We start from the raw sequence: 24,212 nt of genomic DNA, 5'->3' as shown, positions 1-24,212 counted from the left end.
TTCTTAAAGCCAAAAAAAAAGAAGCTGTATACAAATAACACACTCGAGTTATTTTTGTTTCTCACAGAGGTATGTATTATCACTTCTGTTACTTTATGAGTACATCACAGTTGAACAAGTAAGTAAATACACATCTGGCTTTGTATCACTGTCAGAAAAGAACTCCCAAATAAGGAAAGCAGGAGGGCCAGAATGAATCTTGTGACGTTGGACAGGAGTTGGAGGCATCCATATTAATCTGTGGCTTTTTAAACAGGAATATAGGCGAAGCGCGGTGGCTCACGCCTGTAATCCTAGCACTTTGGGAGGCCCAGGCGGGCGGATCAAGAGGTCAGGAGTTCGAGACCACCCTGGCCAATACAGTGAAACCCTGTCTCTACTAAAAATACAAAAATAAGCCAGGCGTGGTGGCACGAACCTGCAGTTCCAGCTACTCAGGAGGCTGAAGCAGGAGAATCGCTTGAACCCGGGTGGCGGAGCTTGCAGTGAGCCGAGATCACATCACTGCATTCCAACCTGGGCGACAGAGCGAGACTCTGTCTCAAAAAAAAAAACCAAAAACATATATATACACATACACACACACACACACACACACACACACACACACATATATATATATTTTACAGATAGATACAGAAACAAATATAGACTTGTATGAGTGAGTGGATTAGTGTACATCTATTTCCTCCCTCTGTCTGCTGATTACACAGGATTCTTTCCAAGCCACTTCGCTAGCCGGAAATTTCTGTGGCCAGCGGCGCCTCTGCTCAGGCTTTGCTGGGCTCATTCTGCCCACTCGGCCTAGCAGGCTGCGCTGGTCTCGTGTTACTGGCCCAGATTCTGTGTGCACTGCAGTTCTATGCTTGGCCTGTGGCTGGACCAGGCATGCGGCGACCTGCTTCTGACTTGGAAATCGACATCTGGATGAGGGGAACGCAGCAGCACCCAAAAACTCAGAGATGCCAGCAACGGCAGAGCCCCAAGGGGTGTTAGGGCTGTTGCTCAGGGAGTCTCGAGGTCAGAGCCCCCAAGGACTGTTGCAGCACTCTCTCCTTTCCGCCACCCACAGCACAGCCAGAATGAACCAAAAAGATTTCCAATTGAGCTTGATAGTTTTAACATATTTGAATTTATTTTAAAAATCAGTAAAACAGATTAATTCTTTTTTTAAAATGAACTCTCACTCTGTCACACAGGCTGGAGGGCAGTGGTGCTATCTCCACTCACTGCAACCTCCACCTCCCAGGTTCAAACAATTCTCCTGCCTCAGCTTCCCGAGCAGACGGGATTACAGGCGTGAGCCACCACGACAGGCTAATTTTTGTATTTTTAGTAGAGACAGAGTTTTGCCATGTTGGCCAGGCTGGTCTCCAACTCCTGACCTCAGGAGGCCACCCGCCGTGGCCTCCCAAAGTGTTGGGACTACTGGCGTGAGCCACCACACCTGGCCTGATATTCTAAAACACATATATAATATGCAAATTTCTAGGAGTAAATTTTGTATAAAAATACACGTCACTATAAACTTCTAAAATAGAAATCGGTCCCTATTGAAAAAAAAGCAAAAAAACTAAAATCTCTACTTTTATTCTTTAAGAGTCTTCATTTCTGAACCTATTCCTATACCACACTAAATTATCGACTTTTATTCTACCTTCCTACTCTGTTATCGACCATTAGAACTTATTCCTTCACCAGCCTGGACTGCAGCACAGTGAGGCCCCAACTGTACAAAAATTTTTTTTACATGAGCCAACCTTCATGGTGTGTGCACGTGGTCCTAGCTATTCAAGAGGCTGAGACCAGAGGATCACTTGAGTCCACAAGTTCAAGTGACTGAACTGTGGAACTTATTCCTTCTAACTAACTACATGTTTATATCCTTTAACCAGCCTCTCTTCATTTTTTCATTTCAGTACTTATGGGTTTAACTCATTTTTGTAGTATTTTATGTTAGTGTATAAACGTCCTGTATTTTCTTTTTTCCTTTTTAGTTGACACGTAATAATTATACATATTTGTGGGTACAGAGGGATATTTCTATACACTATACAATATGTAATGATTTAAATCTGGGTAATTAGAATATGTATCACCTCAAACATTTATCATTTCCTTGTGCTGTGAACATCTGAAATCCTCTCTTCTAGATTTTGAACATATATAACATATTAGTGTAAACTATATTCACCCTACACTGCTTATAGAACATTAGAACTTATTCCTCCTATCTGTAATTTTGTGGCTAAATAACCTCTTCCTATCCTCCCCTCCTGCCTACTTTTCCCATCCTCTAATAATCGTAATTCTACTCTCTACTTCTGTGAGCTCAATCTGGTTTTTGGTTTCTTTTTAAATCCCATATGAGGGAGAATATGTGATGTTTGTCTTTTTGTGCCTGACTTACTTCATTTAACACAATGTCCTCTGGACTCATCCATGTTGCTGTGAATGGCAAGATTTCATCTCTTCTTACAGCTGAATAACATTCCATTGTGTATATATGACACTTTTGTTATCCATTCATCTATTGATGGACACTTAGGTGATTCCCCTTCGGGGGTATGTGAATAATGCTTCAATAAACGTGAGAGTACAGGTATCTCTTTGATATACTGATTTCCTTTCCTTTGGATAAATAACCATCATTAAGATTGCTGAATATTATGGTTGTTGTATTTCTGGTTTTTTAAGAAATCTCTATACTGTTTTCCATAATGGCTGTACTAATTCACATTCCCACCAAGAGTGTACAAGAGTTCCCTTTACTACGCATCCTTTTCAGAATTTTGGGGTGGTTTTTTTTTTGTCTTTTTAATAATAGCCTGAATAGCTGTACTTCTATACTTTCAATACATATAAAAAGTAAATCGGAGATTTCAATTCTAACCCAAGGAGTCTGTTTCATGTATAAATTATTATGTAACTATATCCTTAGCAAAAAAGAATAATAATCTGGCATTTCACAAATTACTATGTCCAAGGCAACTTACAAATTCGTACAAGCATGAATTTAAATTTAAATGTCATGAAAACTTAAATTTTCATCAACTGTTGAATGGATAGACAAAATGTGGTAGGTCCACACAATGGAATACTGCTAGGAAATAAAAAGAAGCAAACTTGTAACTGCCACGACATGGATAAGCCTCAGGAACATTATACTCACTGAAAGAAGCCAGACACAAGAGACCACACATTTTATTCTTCCATTTAGATAAAATGTCTAGAAAGGCAAATTTATAAAGACAAGAAGTAGATAAGCAGTTGTCTGGGCCTCGAGGTAAGAATAAGGATTAACTGTAAACAGGCACAAATATCTTACTGAAGAGATAAAATGTTCTAAAACTGATTTCTAGTGATGGTTGTACCACTCACTAAAGTTACTGAAAGTCATTTAATTGCACACTTAAATGGGTGCATGTTAAGAAATGTAAAACATACCTACATAAAGGCTAGTGGGCATAAGTGAGCCTCATTCAACACTCAAGACCCCCATCTCAGCCTAGACTCAGTGCTTCCATGAGGTGATTAAAAAAACAAAAACCTTAATTAAAATAATATGTGTTGTGAGCTAATGCAGAGAAAATACTTAGTTATCTCAGAAACACAATTTTAGTACTAAATAATCTGAGACTTCTCAAGTCTTTAGGGGAGAAAAAAATAATTTTCCCTTCTATCCTTCATACAGTTCGTAACTCAGACCCCTACCAAAAAAAATGAATAAAAAACAAAACAGCAGAAGCTTAACAAATGTATGCTTCCTGTACACACGGGAGATAACACGGGGAAAATGAGTGAATCTCTAAAGTAGATCTCAAAGGCCTAATTCAAACTTCTCTGTTTAGGTGTCCCTTCCGGTCTTCTGAAGAAAATTATGCTCATGAATCTCAGCTCCCTATTCCCAGCGAAGAATGAAAGTTGAGTCAAAAAAGTCCATGCTTAAAGGGAATGTTAAAGTTAAAGGACGACAGAACTATCTATAAGATGGAATATAACACAACTCTTACAAAACCTGAGATAACGCTATATGTATTTGTATTAGTCTGTTTTCACACTGCTAATAAAGACATACCCGAGACTGGGTAATTTATAAAGGAAAGAGGTTCAGTGGACTCAGTTCCACATGGCTGGGGAGGCCTCACAATCATGGCAGAAGACGAAGAACAGCAAAGGGACAACTTACATGGCAGCAGGCAAGAGACAGCATGTACAGGGAACCTCCCCTTTATAAAACCATCAGATCTCATGAGACTTGATGTTTGTAAAACTGCATGGGCCAATGTATGGAAAACTCTTAGCACTGCATCTTACAAATGATAAGACACTCAAATTTCTTTTCCTTTTCTTCAGGTCACGATCTAACAACAACACAGATCACGTTGCTAAAAGAATTATCTGCAGTGGGAATTTTTTTAAATCTCATTAATACCTTCAATCTCAGAGTTACCTAATGTTTCTGAGTATTACAAGAGAAGCACTGTGCTAAATTAACTTAAAAGAAAAAAAAGCACTGTAAAACACGTTACACGAAAAGATAGATTATCTCATTGTCCCCAAATTTGGCACAAATAAGACAGATCCTACTCTCAAGGCCTTAAGGCAAATAAACTCTAGCACTAAAAAGTGTCCATGTGTACACACACACACACACACACACACATATATAAATACATATATATCTTTTATATATATATATATAATACATATATATCTTTTATATATATATAAAATACATATATATTTTATATATATATATAAAATACATATATATCTTTTATATATATATATATATATATATATATATATATAGCATGGCTTATATTGATGTGTGATGGCTGTAGCTTTGCTGTTAAGTAAATGGCTTAGTGCCAACTCAGGAAGGGATGGTAAAGAATATATTGTTTCTGTGAACATTAACTGATATTGTGGCTCCTTTAAATTCAGTGCAGAAGATTCTGAAGCCTAGATTGCTCTGATCAGTGAAGAGTGGGTGAACAGTTGGCTTTGTCTGTTACTGGTACAAGATGGGACACAGAGACAAAGATGCCATAAATCTATCACATCAGAAAAGGAAAAAGAAATCTGTAACTTAGAATCTTCAAAAACAAAACAAAACAAAAAAACCCCATCCTTGTTACTTTATAAAAAACAAAGGTTAGCATGTCACGTCTATTAATGGAGTTAATAGAATCAGTCATAGTAAGTTCAGATGCCCATTCATCTTTCTTGTATTTTTTCCTTCTTGTATTTTTATCTTAATATTTTCTGAAGGCTTAACTTTATAGCAACTCAATATAATAAACAAGCTGGCATAATCTATACACCAATCTCCAAATTATCACACCACTCCACTTTTTCTCAATTCACATTTTACTACAATAACCAATTTATAACCAAAAATACAAGAAATAGTACACTGCATTAAACAATATGTAATAAAATGGTTCATTCCAAATAGCATAAGAGCTCACTAATCTAATTTTTTTACTCTTTTTTTGTTTGTTTCTTTCAACATTTTATCCCTAAGAACATGACCAGATGTACCAAAGGAAAGATACGTGGTCTCATGTCTTTAACCAAGATGCCTCTGCCAGGGGGACAGCTATTCACGTGTTTGTTTACCAGTCACGTATACAGTACTTATTCAGGTACCTGCTATCTGAATAGCAGGTAATCATCAAAATAGCCATAATGTAACTTGCTTATAGTAATTCACAGCATGCAGATCTGGAATGAGAACAAGAGGTACATGTTGAAGGTATCAACTGGTAACACACAGAAACAGAATCACGACCCCTTCTGTTCTTCTCATATTTTTACAGGAGTCTCTGAGAGGACAAGAAGCCTTTACTTTTCAAGATTCTAGTATTTAAGGAGTTCAATCAAAACCCAATGATAGACCAAACATGAGCAGCCAGATGCATATCGTTTTGCATTTAGTAGAAAAGTTATCTTCCATGTTAGGAATTCGATCTTAAAAATCCGTATTCATATTTCTTAATATTATGTCATACTTATCAGATTTAAAAATATATACAGGGCAATTAATGCTTCTAGGAACCAAAAAATCAGAGATTAAGCAATATACCACCTCATCTACACTACAAACTGATAGTTCAGTAAAGACCACCACTACCTTTAAAGGCACTCAGAAGACCACAATGAGCTATACAATAAATAAAACAAATAACCATTTTTATAAGAAATATAAAATGCATACAGCACACACATCATAAAGAAAGCAAAAATTCCAAGAGGTTAATCAGTTAAGAACTCAGCAAATCATGGTATCTCTAGAGAAAAATGTAATCAGCAAACCATCAGAAAACAATTATCATTACGTTCAAAAGCAAAAAGGTAGCCAGGTACGATGGCTCACACCTGTAATCCCAGCACTTTGGGAGTCCGATGCAGGCAAATCACGAGGTCAGGAGTTTGAGACCAGCCTAGCCAACATGGTGAAACCTCGTCTCTACTAAAAATACAAAAATTAGCTGGATGTGGTGGCAGGTGCCTGTAATCTCAGCTACTTGGGAGGCTGTGGCAGGAGAATCGTTTCAACCCAGGAGGTGGGATTTGCAGTGAGCCGAGATCACGCCATTGACCGACCTCCAGCCTGGGAGACAGGGCAAGACTCTGTCTCAAAAAAAAAAAAAAAAAAGTTCTTTGAAATATTTGATATAGAACACTATAAAAATTAAAGAAAGAAATACTGTAAAATCCCAAACCAATTCCACCTCTGGGAAGATCCTAAAGACCTTTTGTTTGTGTAAAGTTATCTAATGAGAAATGGAGAAATTAAGTTATTCTGCCATCACACATTTTTTGAAAAAGAAGCTTTCAGTGGATGGTACTACAATATTCAATTACGTGAACTTTTTCTAGAGACATATTAAAAATAATTCCAGTAACACTCTTTTAGTTATGTGTTTATCAACCTGAACTCTCCTCAGAAATTTTCCCTGAGGGGAGATCCACATTTTGACCATCTTTGTACCCCAGAGAGTATCCTGAACACTGGTGGCCCCTGAGAGGTCCTCAAGCCCTCCCTATACCTCTACTGAATGAATGGAAAATTTGTAAAACTTTTACGCTCTAATATAGGAATTGGTAACGTAGTAGCCCTATTCAAATGTCACTTTTTTAAAGGGGTTTACTTCAATTTGCCAGTCTCTTTGCTCTATTTATTCTCTGGTTCAAAGGCAAAAAAGAATATTTTGAAGTAACAACGGTTTCCGAAATTTGCATATGTATCTCACTTATATATAAAATCAGTATAACAATAAGAACTTAAGAATTGCTGTTGCCAAACGTTAAATTAATATTCCAAAGATTTAATATGAATCTTAAGTTTGCTAGTATTTCCTTATTCATAAAAATTAATAAAGGAAGCAGTGAATTCACAGAAACACATCAACATTAAATTCTACATTGAAAATACCAGAAATGTTTCTCCATGAGAAACTACTCCCTTACAGCAATAATTTTAAGAATTCTAATGTTAGATGTTGCTATACCTTAATTTTATCAGAGAAAACATCATGCAGTATACTGAAATACTTTGCATTTGATACTTGTGGTAATAACAAAATTGGATCAATGAATGTATGGAATTTTATGGATTTCAAAGTATACTATGAAATAAATCCAGTGCCTAAAATGTAAAGCCCCTCATAAAAACAATGATACAAAATACATTAAATTGATTATAATTTATTCATCATACCTTTCTTAATATACCTTAAAAATTTTCAAAAGAAAAATAGTTAAACCATATAAACATAGTTATGTGGTCAACAGCAACAAAAATAAAAACAGCTAGGAAATAAAGAGCATAATAATACTAGAAAATATCAGAGACTAAAATGAAACGTGGTGACTAGTAAGAAAATTCTATCATAACAGTAAGTGGAAAGACAGAAAGTAAGATATTCATAGTAATATATTAATATCACAAAAGCGTATCTGTTTATTGATAAAGATAGGTCATAAAGTCATGTAAACAGGTGAAAATGGCCTTTTTTTGGTTTTGGGAGTTACTCTGTTTTATTTTTAACGTACAGTGAAAACATGTTTTTTTTTTTTAATGTTTGTTGTCCTCCTGACAATTTTTCACTAAAAAATTGCTTAAGTACAATACCCTACTGTCAAGAGACAGTATCATTACAATGGGAATCATGATACTTTCTCTGAAGACTCAAAATATGAAGTCATTTTAATCAGGGACAGTCATCAAATGGGTCAAATGAGCTTTCCATTTTTTTTTTCCACCACTGCATTAGCTTCTGTCACCATTTTTCTTGAACTCCTTCATATCCTTCTGTTGGACATTCATTTATAAATAAATATCTCATTTTAAAACAAGTACCAGATATAAGAAATGAGAGCAGCTGTTAAAAGCTGAGAAAAAAATCTACTTCCAGCTGTACACAGCCATCTGGCCTGCCTCTCTTGGGAATACAGACCCAGGCAAGATGACTATTACCAGTGTAAATGAGTATAGCAGGTACTCTATTGTAGTAATACATTTATATCATAAAATTATCTTGCACTGCTTTAGAAGTCATTGTGTGTAACTCTTCACTATTAATGGCCATATATTATGTGTCACAGCTGAAAAAAACTTTTACTAGCAGAATGTGGGAAAACAAAACCGTAACTATACTCATAAATTGCAAAATTGAGTTAATTTTTTCAGTGACTTTATTCTTGATTCACACAAATTAGTCAGTAAAATATGTAACGCTTACATTGTCAAAACTAAGAAAAATTCAATAGAATCCAACAGAAAATCAGCCAAGAGCAAAGTTTTAAATGTACTTTAAAAAATTTCCAATGCTTATTTTTCATCAACTTTAATAGTGTTTAGTTCTACCAAGTTTCTTCCAAATGGCAAAAGCAAGTCAAGTTTTTTTGGGGTAGAATCAAAGATTTCTTTTGGTTATTTTGTACAAAGGTATATGTATTAGTCAGTTTTTGCACTGCTATGAAGAAATACCCAAGACTGGGTAATTTATAACAGAAAGAGGTTTAATTGACTGACAGTTACGCATGGCTGGAGAGCCTCAGGAAACTTACAATCATGGTGGAAGGGGAAGCTGGCACATCTTACATGGTGGCAGGCAAGAGAAGTGAAGGGCAAGCAGAGTAAAACTGCCACTTTTCAAACCATCGGATCTCACGAGACTCACACACTATCACAAGAACAACATGGGGGAAACCACCCCCATAATCCAATCACCTCCCATCAGGTTCCTCCCATGACACATGGGAATTACAAATGAAGATGAGATTTGGATGGGGACACAGAGCCAAACCATATCAATATGCAAAGGTAAAAATCTCCGAAGAAACTTCTTACATCGCACTTCATGTGGAAGACTGAGTAATATTAGAGATAAGATTCTAGGCTCACCCCTAGCCCTAGGACGTCCCTACTATTGTTCAATTTATCCCTATAAGACAAACAACTATTTTATATTGGAATTTATTGTTTACAAAAAGCACCAATATAAAGTAACAAAGCTAGCAAAAAAATAAAGGAATTCAGTACACATTAAACACTCATGGAAAAGAGAGGAACCTCTTGAGGATAAAATATAACCAAGAACTGACTCAAAATAAGGAACTCAGGAAAAGAGAAGCTATGGATAAAATTCAGCCAAGAGGTGAATCAAAATCAAGAACTCAGGAAATAAGCTATGGTAAAAGACTAAATGTTGAATATAGTGCTAATTAAATGCAAATACATTTAAATGTAAAACCAAGAATAAACTACTCTGGCATTTATTGTTATAGACATTCTCACCATTCTGGTTTGCTAAGGAAACTCCAAATTGCACTTGCTATATCACTGCACACTTATCAAAAATATTCCAGTTCAGGGAAATCATACGGGCATTCAAGATATGACACTTAATTACGTTCCATAACGAGACAAAGTAATTTATCAAATATTTGCTGACAGGGAAGAGAATTAGGGAGGAAATGTAAAAGTACAACATTTCTACATTTTTAATAGCATATAGTCAATCAATACAGGTTTCACTGAAACACAGTGCTGCTTAAAACAATAGTTCATGTTATGCATATTGAAGGAAGGACACTTGTCTCCAGCTTACTCTAAAATGCATTTAAAAAGACAGAATGATTGCTGATACATAAGGTGGTGTTGCGATGTTGCGATAAAGCAAGCACAATCAATTGTTAATTGTGGAATCTAGGTAGTCAATATCTGGGTATTCACTGTAAATTCTCTCAGCTTACCTCTATGTTTTAAAAGTTCATAACGAAATGTTAGAGGAGAAGTAAACTTTACTTAATGACAGTTGTTTGTAGGTGGTGACATGTTTCAACAAAATTTTTTCTCATTTTTATATCTATTTTGCTTTGTTACATTAAATTATTTTACAAATGTATGTAAACTATACACACACTTTACAAATGTATTATAACTGTAGTTTGTAAAGGAGTTGACTGTTTTGAGCCACTTAAAAGTTTCTATCACTAAATTATAAATTCTTGAGAGCCTAGAACTGTCTTTACCATCATTGTATGCCCAGTGACCAGGCCGGTGCCTGCCTCATTAAATAAATATTTGTGTAACTAATTAAGTAATGAAAAAAATGTACTGAAAATACAGAAATAGAATTAACACAGCTCTTTTCTGGTCCACACGTTTCCTTGGTTCAGACGCCCTCCCCCAACCATTTGTGGCAAGAGAAATACCCTTTTTGAAACATTTGGGATTATGATCAGAGAGAACAGCACAGGGTAAAAGCTTACTACTGAAACTTGCGGGTAGTCTGTACATAAGATACCATGTTGAATGCTAATATTAACTGGATTAAAATATTATAAAACATTGTACTTTGTTTCATAAATATATATATACACATACACACACACACAATGTTTTATTAAAAATACCACTGGAAAACATAAGTTAAAACTGTATCAAGGGATACAATATGGCTATGCATTGGTAACATCTTTCAAGAAGTCACATTTATAATACATACGAAGCTTTAAATGTGTGTTTCCTTTAGTTCGGCAATGCCATTTCTAGGAATTTATCCTAAAGAAATAATCAGACAAAGTACACATGTAAATATAAAAGGATATTCACTGAAGCACTGTTCATAATTCCAAGTATTTGGATATAATATTTATGCCTACAGAGAGGAATTTGATTACATCATAATATGGTATGAAACAAGACAGTATTATAGTTATTTAACAAGATGAAACAGACTTACCTACAAGAATATCCACAATTTGTATGTACCTATTCACTCATTAACTTTTTTACATACATGCTAAATATTTGAAATAATATAGAACAATGGGAAGGTTAGGGGCACCCACACAATCAAAAATCACGTGTAAGTGTTGACCCCCCAAAAATTGACTACTAAAAGCTTACTGTTGACCGGAAGCCTTACCAATAACATAGTCAATTAACACAGATTTTGTACATGTATTATATGCAATATTCTTACAATAAAGCAAGCTAAAGAAAATGTTATTTAGAAATCATGAGACAAAATACATTTATAGTACTGTATTGTATTTACTCATACTATAAGTTTCTGTCACCTGTTTACAAGATGAATCGTCTGTTTAAAATAGGAGCAACCACAGGTACAGATCTCAATCTATGGTATCTATCAAGCAACTCAACTTTTTCTTGTAATGTCATGGCTTGTCTGCTTCTTGGGATCACTTCCAGCATCCCTAGTGGCATTTTGTATGGGTCCCATGGTGTTATTCAAGGTTTACACTATTACATTAAACAGAATGAAAAATACAGGAGAACCTAGGGTGATCAATGTTTACTGCAATATGCAACTCACTGGAGAGATGAAGTGCTCACATGGAGTTGATCAGTGTCATAAGGCATTTTAAGTGGCTACTGCAACACTTAAGCTCACGCCAATAGCAACAGAACGGGGCTGCGAAATTATGACAGTAGCCTATTATGTGCTACAGTTAATTTTATGCAGTTGTGATTTAATATGGCAACCTTATGTTTGTTTACATTTCTCTCAACTGCAAGTGGTGTCATGTGTGATTTGTAACTGTGTGTCTAAGTTTTGATAAGTTTTGACCTTTTTATAATAGATTTGTGTATTTTTTATGGTAGTAAACGATGAAAATAGACTAGTATGTATATACATTTTATGCCCTCTTGACATACTTTTTTCTCCATTTGTTTTGGTATTTGTAAGGCAATGCAGTCCATCTTAGAATGCTTTCAAATTGTCACATATCTTCAAAAAATTTTCCAAAAATTGATTTGAAAAAATCTATGTATAAATAGACCCAAGCAATTCATACCCATGTTGTTCAAGGGTCAACTGTGTAGCAAATCGATAATGGTTTCCTTCTACAGGAGAAGATAAATGGTTATGTTTATTTTTACTTTATGAATCATGTGATTTGAAATTTTTACCTGTAGTGCTTTATAAACAATAAAACAACAGTTATTGCCAGTTAGAGACAGTTTAAGAGACATGCAAAAAAAGAGTAACTAAAAGACAAGTAATTTTGATTCCTCTAGGAAAAGATATGAAACAAAGCCAGGTAGCGGCATGAGTTACTCTGTGCTTCTTTGCTGTTCCTATACTAATCTTCCCATCTATTGATTGATTCTACTCTTTTGGAAGCGATGCTCACTTCACGCTTGGGGTCAGGCTGCTATTTGAGAAAATGAGGATGTTTCATTATATTCTAACTTCCACAGTCACTGCTACATTCATCTTTATTGACTAACATCTTAGTTCATTTCAGTAAAAATGACCTGGAGTATCAGAACTTCTCTACAATAACCAGAGTTTTATGTATCTCTTTACCAAAAAACTGAAGAAAGCAATCCCAGATATTTCAAAACTAATTTAGTGAACCATTAGAGAAAAACAGATACAAGAAACCAATATAAGCCCAACAAATAAAACCATTTTCCTGGGTCTTGTAAGATAAAGTTTTGAGATTCTCTGGTGATAAAAATGCCAAATATAGAAAAATTTAAGGCTATTAAGTTACTGCAGAATACCACAGTCCTAACCATATTCAGAGAGTTAACATTCTGCTACCATAAATATCAACGACTGTTCAAAGGCTTACTTTGACATTCTAAATAGAAAACCAAAATGCAAGAAACACTTGGCATTAACTAGAAAACAATTAATTTGGTCATTATTCAGTAACCCATATGTACCTGAAGCAAATGACAAAAGTTAATCCCCTTCGCAACTGATAATCTATCTTGGTGCCACTTGTATTTTTATTAAAATATTTACAATAATTATAAGAAAATATTTTCTTGTTAATAACTATTATTTTGAGAATTTGGGAAACTATTTTAATGCAGAAAAGCACAAATAATAATAAAACAAAAACCCACGTACTCATCAATGACAATTATCATCGAATAAGGTCTGTTAGTTTGCAATCTATTTGGTTTATTTCTTAACATAAATAATTAAAATACTACAGGTACATCTGAATTCCTTTATCCCATCTTACTTTCCCCCTCTTTTGCACTAAACTAAAGACATTATTTTTCTCAAATTTATCTTTATGTGTATAAAGACACACCCATAAACAGGTACATAAAATCACAAACCATACAATAAAATGTTACATGTCTTTAATTTGCATAATACTCTATCTCAATATCATACTGAAACTTTTAATTCAAACTTTTGTTTTAGAAACCTCTGCATATTGACGCTTATAGGTAAGTCATTTATTTGCATTGCTGTAGGGCACCCCATCATATTAATACATTACATTTTTCCATTTCTCTTAATAATGGTCACACAGGCTTTCTCATTTTTCTAATAAGCAATATTAGAATCATTATCATTATTCATGAGTAAAAGTCACTCTAAAAGGGTTCTTAAACTGGCATCTGTAAGTTCTATGATTCTAACTCAAGGAGCTGATAAACTTGAAAAGGGGGAAAAACATCTTCATTTACATAAGCCTCTAAAATTTAACATTTTAGTTATAAGTGGAGGCAAAAAAAAAAATAGAATTAGCAGTCCCTGCGACTTGGTAAACCATAGGAATCACAGGTACTTTCCTATTCCATTCCATTCACTGCTGATATCTCAAGACACAGTGCACATTCATCATCATTTTGAAATTGTAATGGCTATCAGACCTGTCACTAAATTCTTGTTATAAAATTTCTTCATAAAAATATTACTATATCATATTTTTATATTGTGATAATGGGATTTCACTATGACTATCTTTTAAAATCCTATATATTGTACTTAAAAAAATTTTCTGCAAAGAAGTACACAGGCTTCATTCATCAGACTGTCAAATACGCCCACGGAATACAAAAACTTACTAACCAATTACAAGATATTGCCAAACTGTTTTTCCAAACTAACCCCTACCAGCAACATGTGGGTTCCCATTTTCCCACATACTTACCAACACTAACACTGTCAGACTTTTTGCATTCTGTTGCCAGGATGAAAAGTAACAAATAGCATCTCAATATTCCTCTAATTTTCATATCCATGATGTTTAATGACATTATACATATATTGTTTATTAACAACTCAGGTTCCAGTGATAAACTCTGATCAGACTATCTTTCAATTGGGTTCTCTTTTCTTATTAATTTGTAGTTGTTCTTTATTGGTAATTAACTAGTCATGTATTAGTAATTAACTACATGTGTGGCAACTATGATATCTTCTGTCTAGGACTTGACATATCAATTTACTTATGGTCTCCTTTGTCACACAGACTTTTGTTTTTTTACTGTGGTCCAATTGAATCCTTTTATTTATAACTTGTACTTCTCTCAGTCTTATTTCAAAAGACCTTCCCTACCTTGATATCGTAAAATATCTACTAACATTAAAGTGTTATTACCACTTAGGTTTTTATTTTTTATTTACATTACAAGGTAATCTACTTTTAATTTTCCATGGATCACGTTCAGTTCCTTTTTTCTTTGTATAAAACGAATACAATTAATAACAAGTGATAATAAAAATCGCTAATCTAAGTTAAACTCATACTACATATTAGGTTCCATACAACCCATATTTTGTGTACACACGTATACATACACATATATATACACACACACACATATAAATTATTTTAATCTTCATAACCCCAAAAAGTGAGCACCTATTACAACTCCATTCAACAAGATTAGGCAATTTGCACAGTATCACAAAGACAGGTACTTGTGCCTGTCTGACTGCAAACCCCATGTTACTTATCTCACAGCTCTGCATTACTTCCTCCTTCCACCAAGAGAAACCTCCTCTAAATAAACACAATACTTTTCACAAGTTGATGTAAAATGTAAGATGTAAAAAGTACAACCCATTTGATAAACTGTGGGGAAATAAAACCTATTTAATATTTTTCCTCATAACTGTATTAAAATTCATGATGGAAGTTTGTCCAGACAAATCAAACTTTAATCATATATTCTGCGCTAGAATCCACAAAAGCTAAATAGTTCTGCATGAACAACAGGCAATAAGAAAATAGATTTATTCATAAGGGAAGGCCTATATATAGGCTGAGTATCCCTCATCCAAAATGCTCGGGAACAGAAGCATTTTGGACTTCAGACTTTTTTCAGACTTTGGAATGTTTTCAGGATGGCTACTGACTGAGCATCCTTATTCTTAAAATCTGAAATCCAAAATGCTTCAATTAGCATTTCCTTTGAGCATCATGTCAGTGCTCAAAAAGTTTTGGGTTTAGGGTCAGATTTCAGGCAGACATCGTATTTTTAGATCAGGGATGCTCAATTGATACAAATTATAATGTACAAATAAATGCTAGTTCTGCATGTCAGTTAATTCTGGAAACTAAAAAAAAATACATAAATAACCACAATATTATATTAATATATTCTTATATAATATATACACACGATACAAATATATCCATAAAAACTGGTAGAAAGCAAGCCACAAAATCTCAAAACCCATAATTACTTCAGAAACTCAGGCAAGCTCTTAATACCATTCATTACATTAGAACCATTGTTACTATACACAATACCACGGTACATTTCTTTACTTCCTTCCCAGTCTCCTAAGATTTGCCTTGAACCTAATAATAAAGCTATGCCCCTATTGCTACAGAATAGATTTTATAAATAGGTAATAAACTTAAGAAAAAGGTATCAAATTTAAATATAAATAATTATGGAAGTAACCCAGTTTCTACCCCTGATCAGCTGTGTAGCCTCCAGCTTATTAACTTCTAAAACAACCAAAAATTCTCCAAAGAAAGCATCTCAGTTTTGCTGTCATGTTTTGGGCTGCCAGCCTCTGCCACTAGAAGGGAATCACTAATAAATTATTTCTTGTTCAGTGTGCCTGGATCTCTCCCTAGACCCATTCAAACTATAAATCTGTTGCTTTAGACACTTGGGCCTTCCATCTCTACTACAGGTGCATACTGGTCACAGAACAGTTTGAGGAAATGGTTCTTTATAGGCAAGGGGGAGGAGACAATGCATTTTATAGACTGACAAATTCAAATATAAATTACCCAGCCATAATAATAAGTAAATTCAAATACTGCCTGTCAAAATAATAGTCTTTGGAAATGAGTTAAAAACTCCTCCTACTAGAATCTTTTAGGTAACAGACTAACCTTAAGCTTGCTACCTATGGATACTGTAACAAATCTGCTGACCTTTAACAAAGTTAATTCATATTTTACAGTTCTGTAGTGTTATAGCTTGCACTCTGAATTACTCCTCTTGATTTCAGTGAACCTGTGTATTTCTTCTGAGAAGAAAAAATATTATTTTAACTAAATACAAAGTATTTAGCACAGTATCTGTACACATTGGCTCTCAACATGTACAATTATTATTATGCAATTTGGATTCATCATTTCTATTGTTATTAAGCAATTTTATACTGATAGCACATTTAACCAATCTACAAAGAATAAAATTCCTTTATAAGCAAGATCAATAATGCTAACAAACATTAAAAAGTTTAGAATCTACAGCTAGTAGCTTAACTATTTGTTGAGAGGGTGCAAGAATAGAAAGTGATTTTAATTCTTAACTTACATGGCAAAACAGTATCTCATACTTCGTATCTTATAACCATTACTGAGTTACCTCCTCAAATGTTCGTGTATGTTTTTCCCTCTCCCCTATCTCCCATCCAATTTATTTTAATCTGTAACCCACTAAGACAAAGCAAACAAGAATAAAACAGCATCTTCTATTTGCCTAACAAATTTAACGGTCACAATAATGATAAAAATGTATCAAGGAAGAGAAATTTACATACAAAATAAACAAAGAATCACTACCCAATTCTAATTTTCCTTTAAGTGGGTTAGGATTATGTTCATATTCTCTAAGCCTACTGACATCCTAATCAAACCTGTTTGTCCTTAGATGAAGCATCTCTATTTTTTATTCTAATTCAGTATTCAACATTTTTCTTAATTACCATTACTACCACAATATTATTTTATCTTGCTGTCATTACAAAGGCCATAATTCTCCCTACTGTCAAATGGTCTTCCATAGACTATAGTTTTCTAATAGAAAACATATTTGGAAAATGAATTATAATTTTATAGGACAAACAAATGCTTATAAAATAATTGTTTTGTTTAAAAAAGCATTGTCCATGTCCCCTCTACCACTTGTTTTCAGCATCATACTAGAAGTCCCGGCTAATGCAGTAAGACAAGAAAATGAAATAAAAGGTACACAGATTACTAAAGAAGAAATAAAACTGTCTTTGTTTGCAGATGGCATTGACTGTCTTGCAGAAAATTCAAAAGAATCAACAAGAAACCTATTGGAACTAATAAGTGATGATAGACAAAGTTTATTTGGAGAAGTAAAAGAGCCATTATAGCCAACCAACATTTAAGGAGAACAGACTTGGAGGATACTTCTCAACCTCCAACCTCAAGATACACTACAAAGTTACAATAATAAAGACAGTGGGGTACTGGCAAAATAACAAACAGATCAACAGTACAGAATAGAGGGCCAAGAAACAGACTGACATAATCAACTGATCTTTGACAAAAAAAAAAACACACACACACACACACACACAAGCAATATAATGGAGCAAAGATAATCTCAACAAATGATGCTAGAACAGCTGGATATCTACATGCAAAAAAATGAATCTAGACTTTACACCCCTCACAAAAGTTAACTCTGTATGAATCAGACCTAAATGTGAAATGCAAAACTATAAAACTACTATAACAGAGCATAAAAGAAAACCTAGATAACTGGGTATGGCGATGACTTTTTAGATATACCAAAGGCAGGATCCATGACAGAAATAATAAGCTAGACTTCGTTAAAATTCATTAAAATTTAAAACTTCTGCTCTCCAAAAGAAATGGTCAAAGAAATAAGAAGACGACCCACAAACTGGGAGAAAATATTTGCCAAAGACACATCTGATAAAGAACTGTTACAAAAATATACAAGACCTCTTAAAACTCATCAATAAGAACAAAACAACCCAATTTTAAAATGTGCCAAAGACCTTAAGAGACATCTCACCAAAGATATACAAATAGCAAACTAGCATATAAAAAGATGCTCCACATTACATGTCATCAGGGAAATGCAAATTAAGACAATTATAAACCTATTAGAATGACCAAAATTCAGAGCACTGACAACATCAACTGCCAGAGAGGATGTGTAGCAGCAGGAATTCTCATTCATTGCTGGCAGGAATACAAAACGGTACAGGCACTTTGCAAGATGGTTTGGCAGTTTCTTATAAAATTACCATAATTTTAACCACTTGATCCAGCAAATGCATTCCTTGGGATCTACTCAAAAGGAATTGAACACTTAGGTCCACACAAAAACCTGTAAATAGGTGTTGATAGCACCTTTATTCATAATTGCCAAAACTCAGAAGCAACCAAGACATCCTCTGGTAAGTGAATGGGTAAATAAACTGGTACATCCAGACAATAGATTATTCAGTGCTATAAAAAAATGAGCTATCAAACCATGAAAAAACATAGAGAAAACGTAAATGTACATTACTAAGTGAAAGAGGCCAATCTGAAAAGGCTATATACTGTATGATTCCAACTTTATGACATTCTGAAAAAGGCAAAACTATGAAGAGAGGAAAAAGATCAGTGGTTGCCAGAGGTTGGAGACTAGAGAAGGAGGAGGTATGAATAACTGAGACACAGACGAGTTTTAGGGCATTATCCATTATAATGATGGATACACTTCATTAAACATTGATCCAAACCCACAGAATATACGACACCAAGAATGAACCCTAATGCAAAGTACAGACTTTGGGTAATTATGATGTATCAATGTAGGTTCATGAATTTTAACAAATGTACCACATTGGTAGGAATACTGATAATGATGGAGATGATGCATGCGTGGAGGCAAGAGATATGTAAAAAAATCTCTGTACTTTCCTCTCAACTTTGCTGTGAATCTAAATCTACTGCAAACAAAAAGGTCTTTTATTTTTAATGGTAAAGTATCATGCAAAGTATGTATAGAACAAGAAAAAAGCCAGAAGAAAAACTTTTCATGCATTAATTGATAAACATTTGGATGGAGTGCGAGGACAGGGAAGAGATAAGGTTCTAGATAATGACAAAGATCACATAAAACCCCAACTGGTATTATGCTCTGCAAACTCTGCTTTCAACCAGATTTACTCAGCTGGAAACTCTTGAAGAAATAACTTGATTCTCAAAGCATTTATTTACGTTGAATCTAGAAACAACAAACTTACGTGAAAAGCAATTTGAAAATATCAATGCTAGGACACAGAATAAGTGTTGTGTGTGCATGCGTGTAAATATACAGATATAAATGCTGATCAATAAACATTTACTATATACTATTACCTAAAATTAAAGGACAATATTAACTAATGTTTTTCCCCATTACCAACTTAGAATTCCAAATGCCTTAAAAATGTAGGCCATACTCATTTCTGACCAATGATAAAGTACGGAATCATCAGAGGTCAAGAAATTAAGACTCAGCCATATGCTTTCAAGTATATGTCTTAATTCCAATGTCAGATATCTGGTCATTTTCAAAGAACAAATTCATGAAGGTTTTGTTTTTCTAACTACTGTCAATCTAATATCAATGTGTATTTAGCTTACTATACATATCCAATGCTCAAAGCTTATTATACAACTAGTATTTTAGATGTTAAGTTGTTAGTATTTTAGATGTTGTTAGTATTTTATAGGCTTGATTCTCTTAAAAAATGATTTGCAAAGAATTTTATTTAACTTAAAGTTCATTGTGCCAAAGGCAATAATTTAAAGAAATACAAAGAAAAAATACGTGAATGTTCTCAATAAATTAGCAAAGCATAACTGAGAAACATACATATACTAGCAACTAATATTTAGGAATGCAGTATCCAAATGGCTCAAGAAGAATATCAAATTTACCTTGAGGAAAAGCTTCCCAGATTATACTCTGATAAACCAAATGATATTGATTTAGATCTCTTAAGATCTAAGGGCCACAGGCTTCAAAATCAGTGTAGACAGATCCTGGGTTGGACTGAGAGAAACTTAAATCACCTCCATTAAAATCTGCAGCAAATCTCTATTATCAAGTTAGTCTCTCTTTCTACTGTCATGATTCTAACCTTGGACAAGGTGCTACCTCATCTCCATATTCATCACTGTATCTCTGACCTCTTCCTACTGTACTACCCCTGCTGACATTCTCAGACAACAAGTCTGACTTCTGCTGAACTGACCCAGCTTTTCTTTAGCCTTCCACAACTAATTATTAACTTTCAACTGGTGCTACCTAACCAAGCTTTAAATTGGACTATTAACCTTGTCACCTGCTACACAGTATCTATCACAGCCTGCAGACAACTATGTTAAATTAAGAAAGATCTTCTATTATTTGAAATAATAATTAAGTACAATTAGACGATTTTTATTTCATAAAACACTTAGGGAAGGGAGAAAAAGAGTTATCAGTAACACAACTATATTCAACCCCAACCAAAACATTATATGCAATCAGTTTAGCAACATAAATTATCCGAATACCCACACCACATCTCCCACTCTCAACATCTCTTTATACATCAATTAAATAAAATCAATTAAAGAAAAATATAACTGTAATTAATGTATGAAGACATTAACAAAATAACAGTGTTAAAAATTAAGGTTACAACTTACAGTGTGCCCCACAGTATCTTAAAATTATAGTCATTCCTCAGTATGCACAGGGTATTGGTTCTAGGACACCCCACATGCCAAAATCTGCATATACTCAAGCCCTGCAGTTGGTCTTGTGGAACTTGCATATAAGAAAAGTTGGCCCTCTGTATCCAAAGGTTCTGCATCCAGGAATACAGGGTCTTTAGCTGCATTTGGTTGAGAAAAATTCTGTGTAAAAATGGATGTGTGCAGTTCAAACCCATGTACTGTACTACTCTTACACGGCATGTTAACTGAAGTTCCAAATAATTTTTTACTAAAACACCCCTAAAAACATGGCATATTTTTCTTTCTCGGAGCAATTATCCAAATGAAGTAAACTTTTAAAAAGACAACCATTTCAAAAACTTCATATCATTATTATAGATGGATATATGTTCCCAATTAGAATGTGCGACTATAAAATAGGAAAGAATACTTAAATTTGTTAATGCCTCTTGTAAACTCATTCTGAGAAAATAAATGTTATATCACTTAAGATGAGAGAGTACAAAACTTTCAAACTACATGTAAGAATACTGGCTATAACCTTGGACCTATTTTACCCACAACCTTAATTCTAAAGTCCTGAAGAAATATGTTAAAGATACACCTTTGGGACCATTACTATTCAATTGGTCAAATCACTAAGTTCCTATGGCATACCTGGACCTTATTAAGATTGTCATTTTAATTCTTACAGTAAAGATAGCAGAAGTACAACTTGTAAGACTAAAAAAATTATCTTAAGTCTATTTTTATTTCCACACACATACTAGAATTTTACTTCTTGAATTTTTGAGAAAATCTTACAGAAGTAGAAAGCTAAAATAAGTGCTACATTGTATTACACTAGGCTTACAAATGACTTCCTCCCATTTCTCTTATCAATCTCTGGATGCTTTTGAAATAGCAACAGCAAACATACTCCTTCCATTTCTGGCCAAGATACAGCAAAGGGACTGATTGGCCCACCTGCCTGAAACAAACAAACAAAAGGAAACAAAGTATATGTAACAGTTTTCAGGACTCTGGTCATCAGGATATAAAAGACACTGATGCTTAAGAGACAGGGAACAAAGTGAGCCCTATGACTGTTCCACCCTACTCCCTTGAGAGATTCAAGCCTATAGCACGGAGAGGGAGGGTACAGGCAAAGATCAGCTGACTCCTGAGCTACGGAAACAGAGCGGAAAGTCCAGGTGACCAAGGCACCTAGAATCACAGGGCAGAGTACTAAAGAGGAAAGATTTACACAAAGAGAAACCTGGAAATCTAGAGATTCCCCTTGAGTATTCAGCTGAGTGCTGATCAAATCCTATGTGTAAAGAAATTACCAGAGGCTGGGAAAAGTATCTATCTGAAAGTATAATGAGAACTACAGGACAGTTCTCCAAATGGCCTTAAGAGCCCAGCTTTCCGTATTTTTCTCACTTGCAGTTTGAGAATAACACAGTGATGGGAATGCAATATTCTGAGAAAGGGAGGGAGTAGTGGGAATAGCCCAAGTTCTGTTCCAGTCCCCTTAGAAACAGGATGTCCTTCAGAGCTTTAACCCACAGTATCATATTGCCCCAAAGTATAAAACCTAGGGTAGACAACTTTCCAGGGACCCTCAATTGCAGTGAAGATGACGAGCACGCAGTCAAAACTCCATCCGTCCCACGAAGTTTCCCCGAGCCGCGGACAACCAGCAATGAATCCTAGGCTTCTGTGGTCCTTTGCTGCCTGCCTGTAAGTAATAAATTTGTCTCATGTGACTTGTTGCAAAAAAAGACATTCCATCTCACGAAACTCAAGTTGATAATTAGTGCGCAGCGAACCTGCTTCATAAGAGTAGTATCCAGCACTCACACAGGACCAGTAATAGTGCCTGTTCCCACCAGCCAAATTGAAAAATCTCATAAGACATTATGTAGAGTATTCAGACGCTTTGGCAATAGTAGGGAATAATTATCCCTACACTGAATGTTGCTCCAATCCTGCCTAACAAATCTTATAATCAAGAACTTAAAGGATCAAAATACTTGCTTGCATCACAGCCAGAACAAACCTCAATGATAGTCACAGGAAGACAAAATTATCCAATATCCAACAAAACGCACAATGCCTATGATCCAATTAAACATTTTGGGGCATGCAAAAAGGCAGGAAAATACATTCCATGATAGGAAAAAAAATCAATCAATCAAAACCAACCCAGAACTGACACTGATGTTAAAATTACCAGACAAGCACATTAAGCTGTAATCTACATGCTCAAGATATTAAGTATACAGATATAAAAAAGAGCCAAACTTCTAAAGATGAAAACTACAACATCTGAAATAAAAAATACAGTGGAAGGAATTAACAGCAGATGAAAAGATTAAACTGAAGCCATTCCAAAAAAAGGAATCTAAAATAAAAAGGCAAATTTAAAATTGCAGCGAACTATGGGACAACTTTAAGTGGCCTATTAAATGTGTAATTACAGTAATATACAAGTCTGGGAGAAAGGGTATACAAGCAGTATACAAGCTGGGGAGAAAGAATACATAAAATGTCTAATAATATAGTATCGTTAGTACATGCCAAAGTTAGTTATACAGAAATAGTGACAGGGAGATACAGTGATTTTAATGATCAGGAACAACTTTATAGAGTTGATTAATGCTTATAGTAGATCCTCACAATTAACATTCTGATTGGTGAAGAAGAAAAAAAAGAGATGGCAGTAGTTAAAATGCAAGGAAGAGAATAAGAAAAGAGGGACTGGACGATGGTAAACAATAGTGCACAGAGCATAAAGAATCAAAGAAAAGGATCTTGGATGTAGAAAGGGAAAAACTGAAAATTAGCAAAATAATTTCAACGTAATGGTAGAAATTAGGAAAGACTACAAGAAATGAAGGCACAGATAACAGACCTAAGAGAAAAAAATTATGGCTATGTGGATTACAATTGTATTATTAAAT

General features: G+C 34.5%; 1 protein-coding gene and 1 long non-coding RNA gene across 10 annotated transcripts in view; both read right to left on the bottom strand.

Annotated features, from left to right (window-relative positions):
* Positions 1-24,212, bottom strand: part of TUSC3 (tumor suppressor candidate 3) — a 308,026-nt gene that overhangs the window by 237,354 nt on the left and 46,460 nt on the right. The gene's annotated exons all lie outside the window — the stretch shown is intronic.
* Positions 8,051-22,986, bottom strand: LOC129060897 (uncharacterized). Its single transcript, XR_010141051.1, has 2 exons — positions 22,858-22,986; positions 8,051-22,230 (listed from the first exon to the last, which is right to left on the bottom strand). It is a non-coding gene; the product is annotated as an uncharacterized LOC129060897 (long non-coding RNA).

The sequence above is a fragment of the Pongo abelii genome, chromosome 7 (genome assembly GCF_028885655.2).
Source record: "Pongo abelii isolate AG06213 chromosome 7, NHGRI_mPonAbe1-v2.0_pri, whole genome shotgun sequence".
In the NCBI taxonomy this organism is placed as follows: domain Eukaryota; kingdom Metazoa; phylum Chordata; class Mammalia; order Primates; family Hominidae; genus Pongo; species Pongo abelii.
The sequence above is the reverse complement of the archived record's forward strand: the minus strand, read 5'-3'. Positions and strand labels throughout refer to the sequence as shown.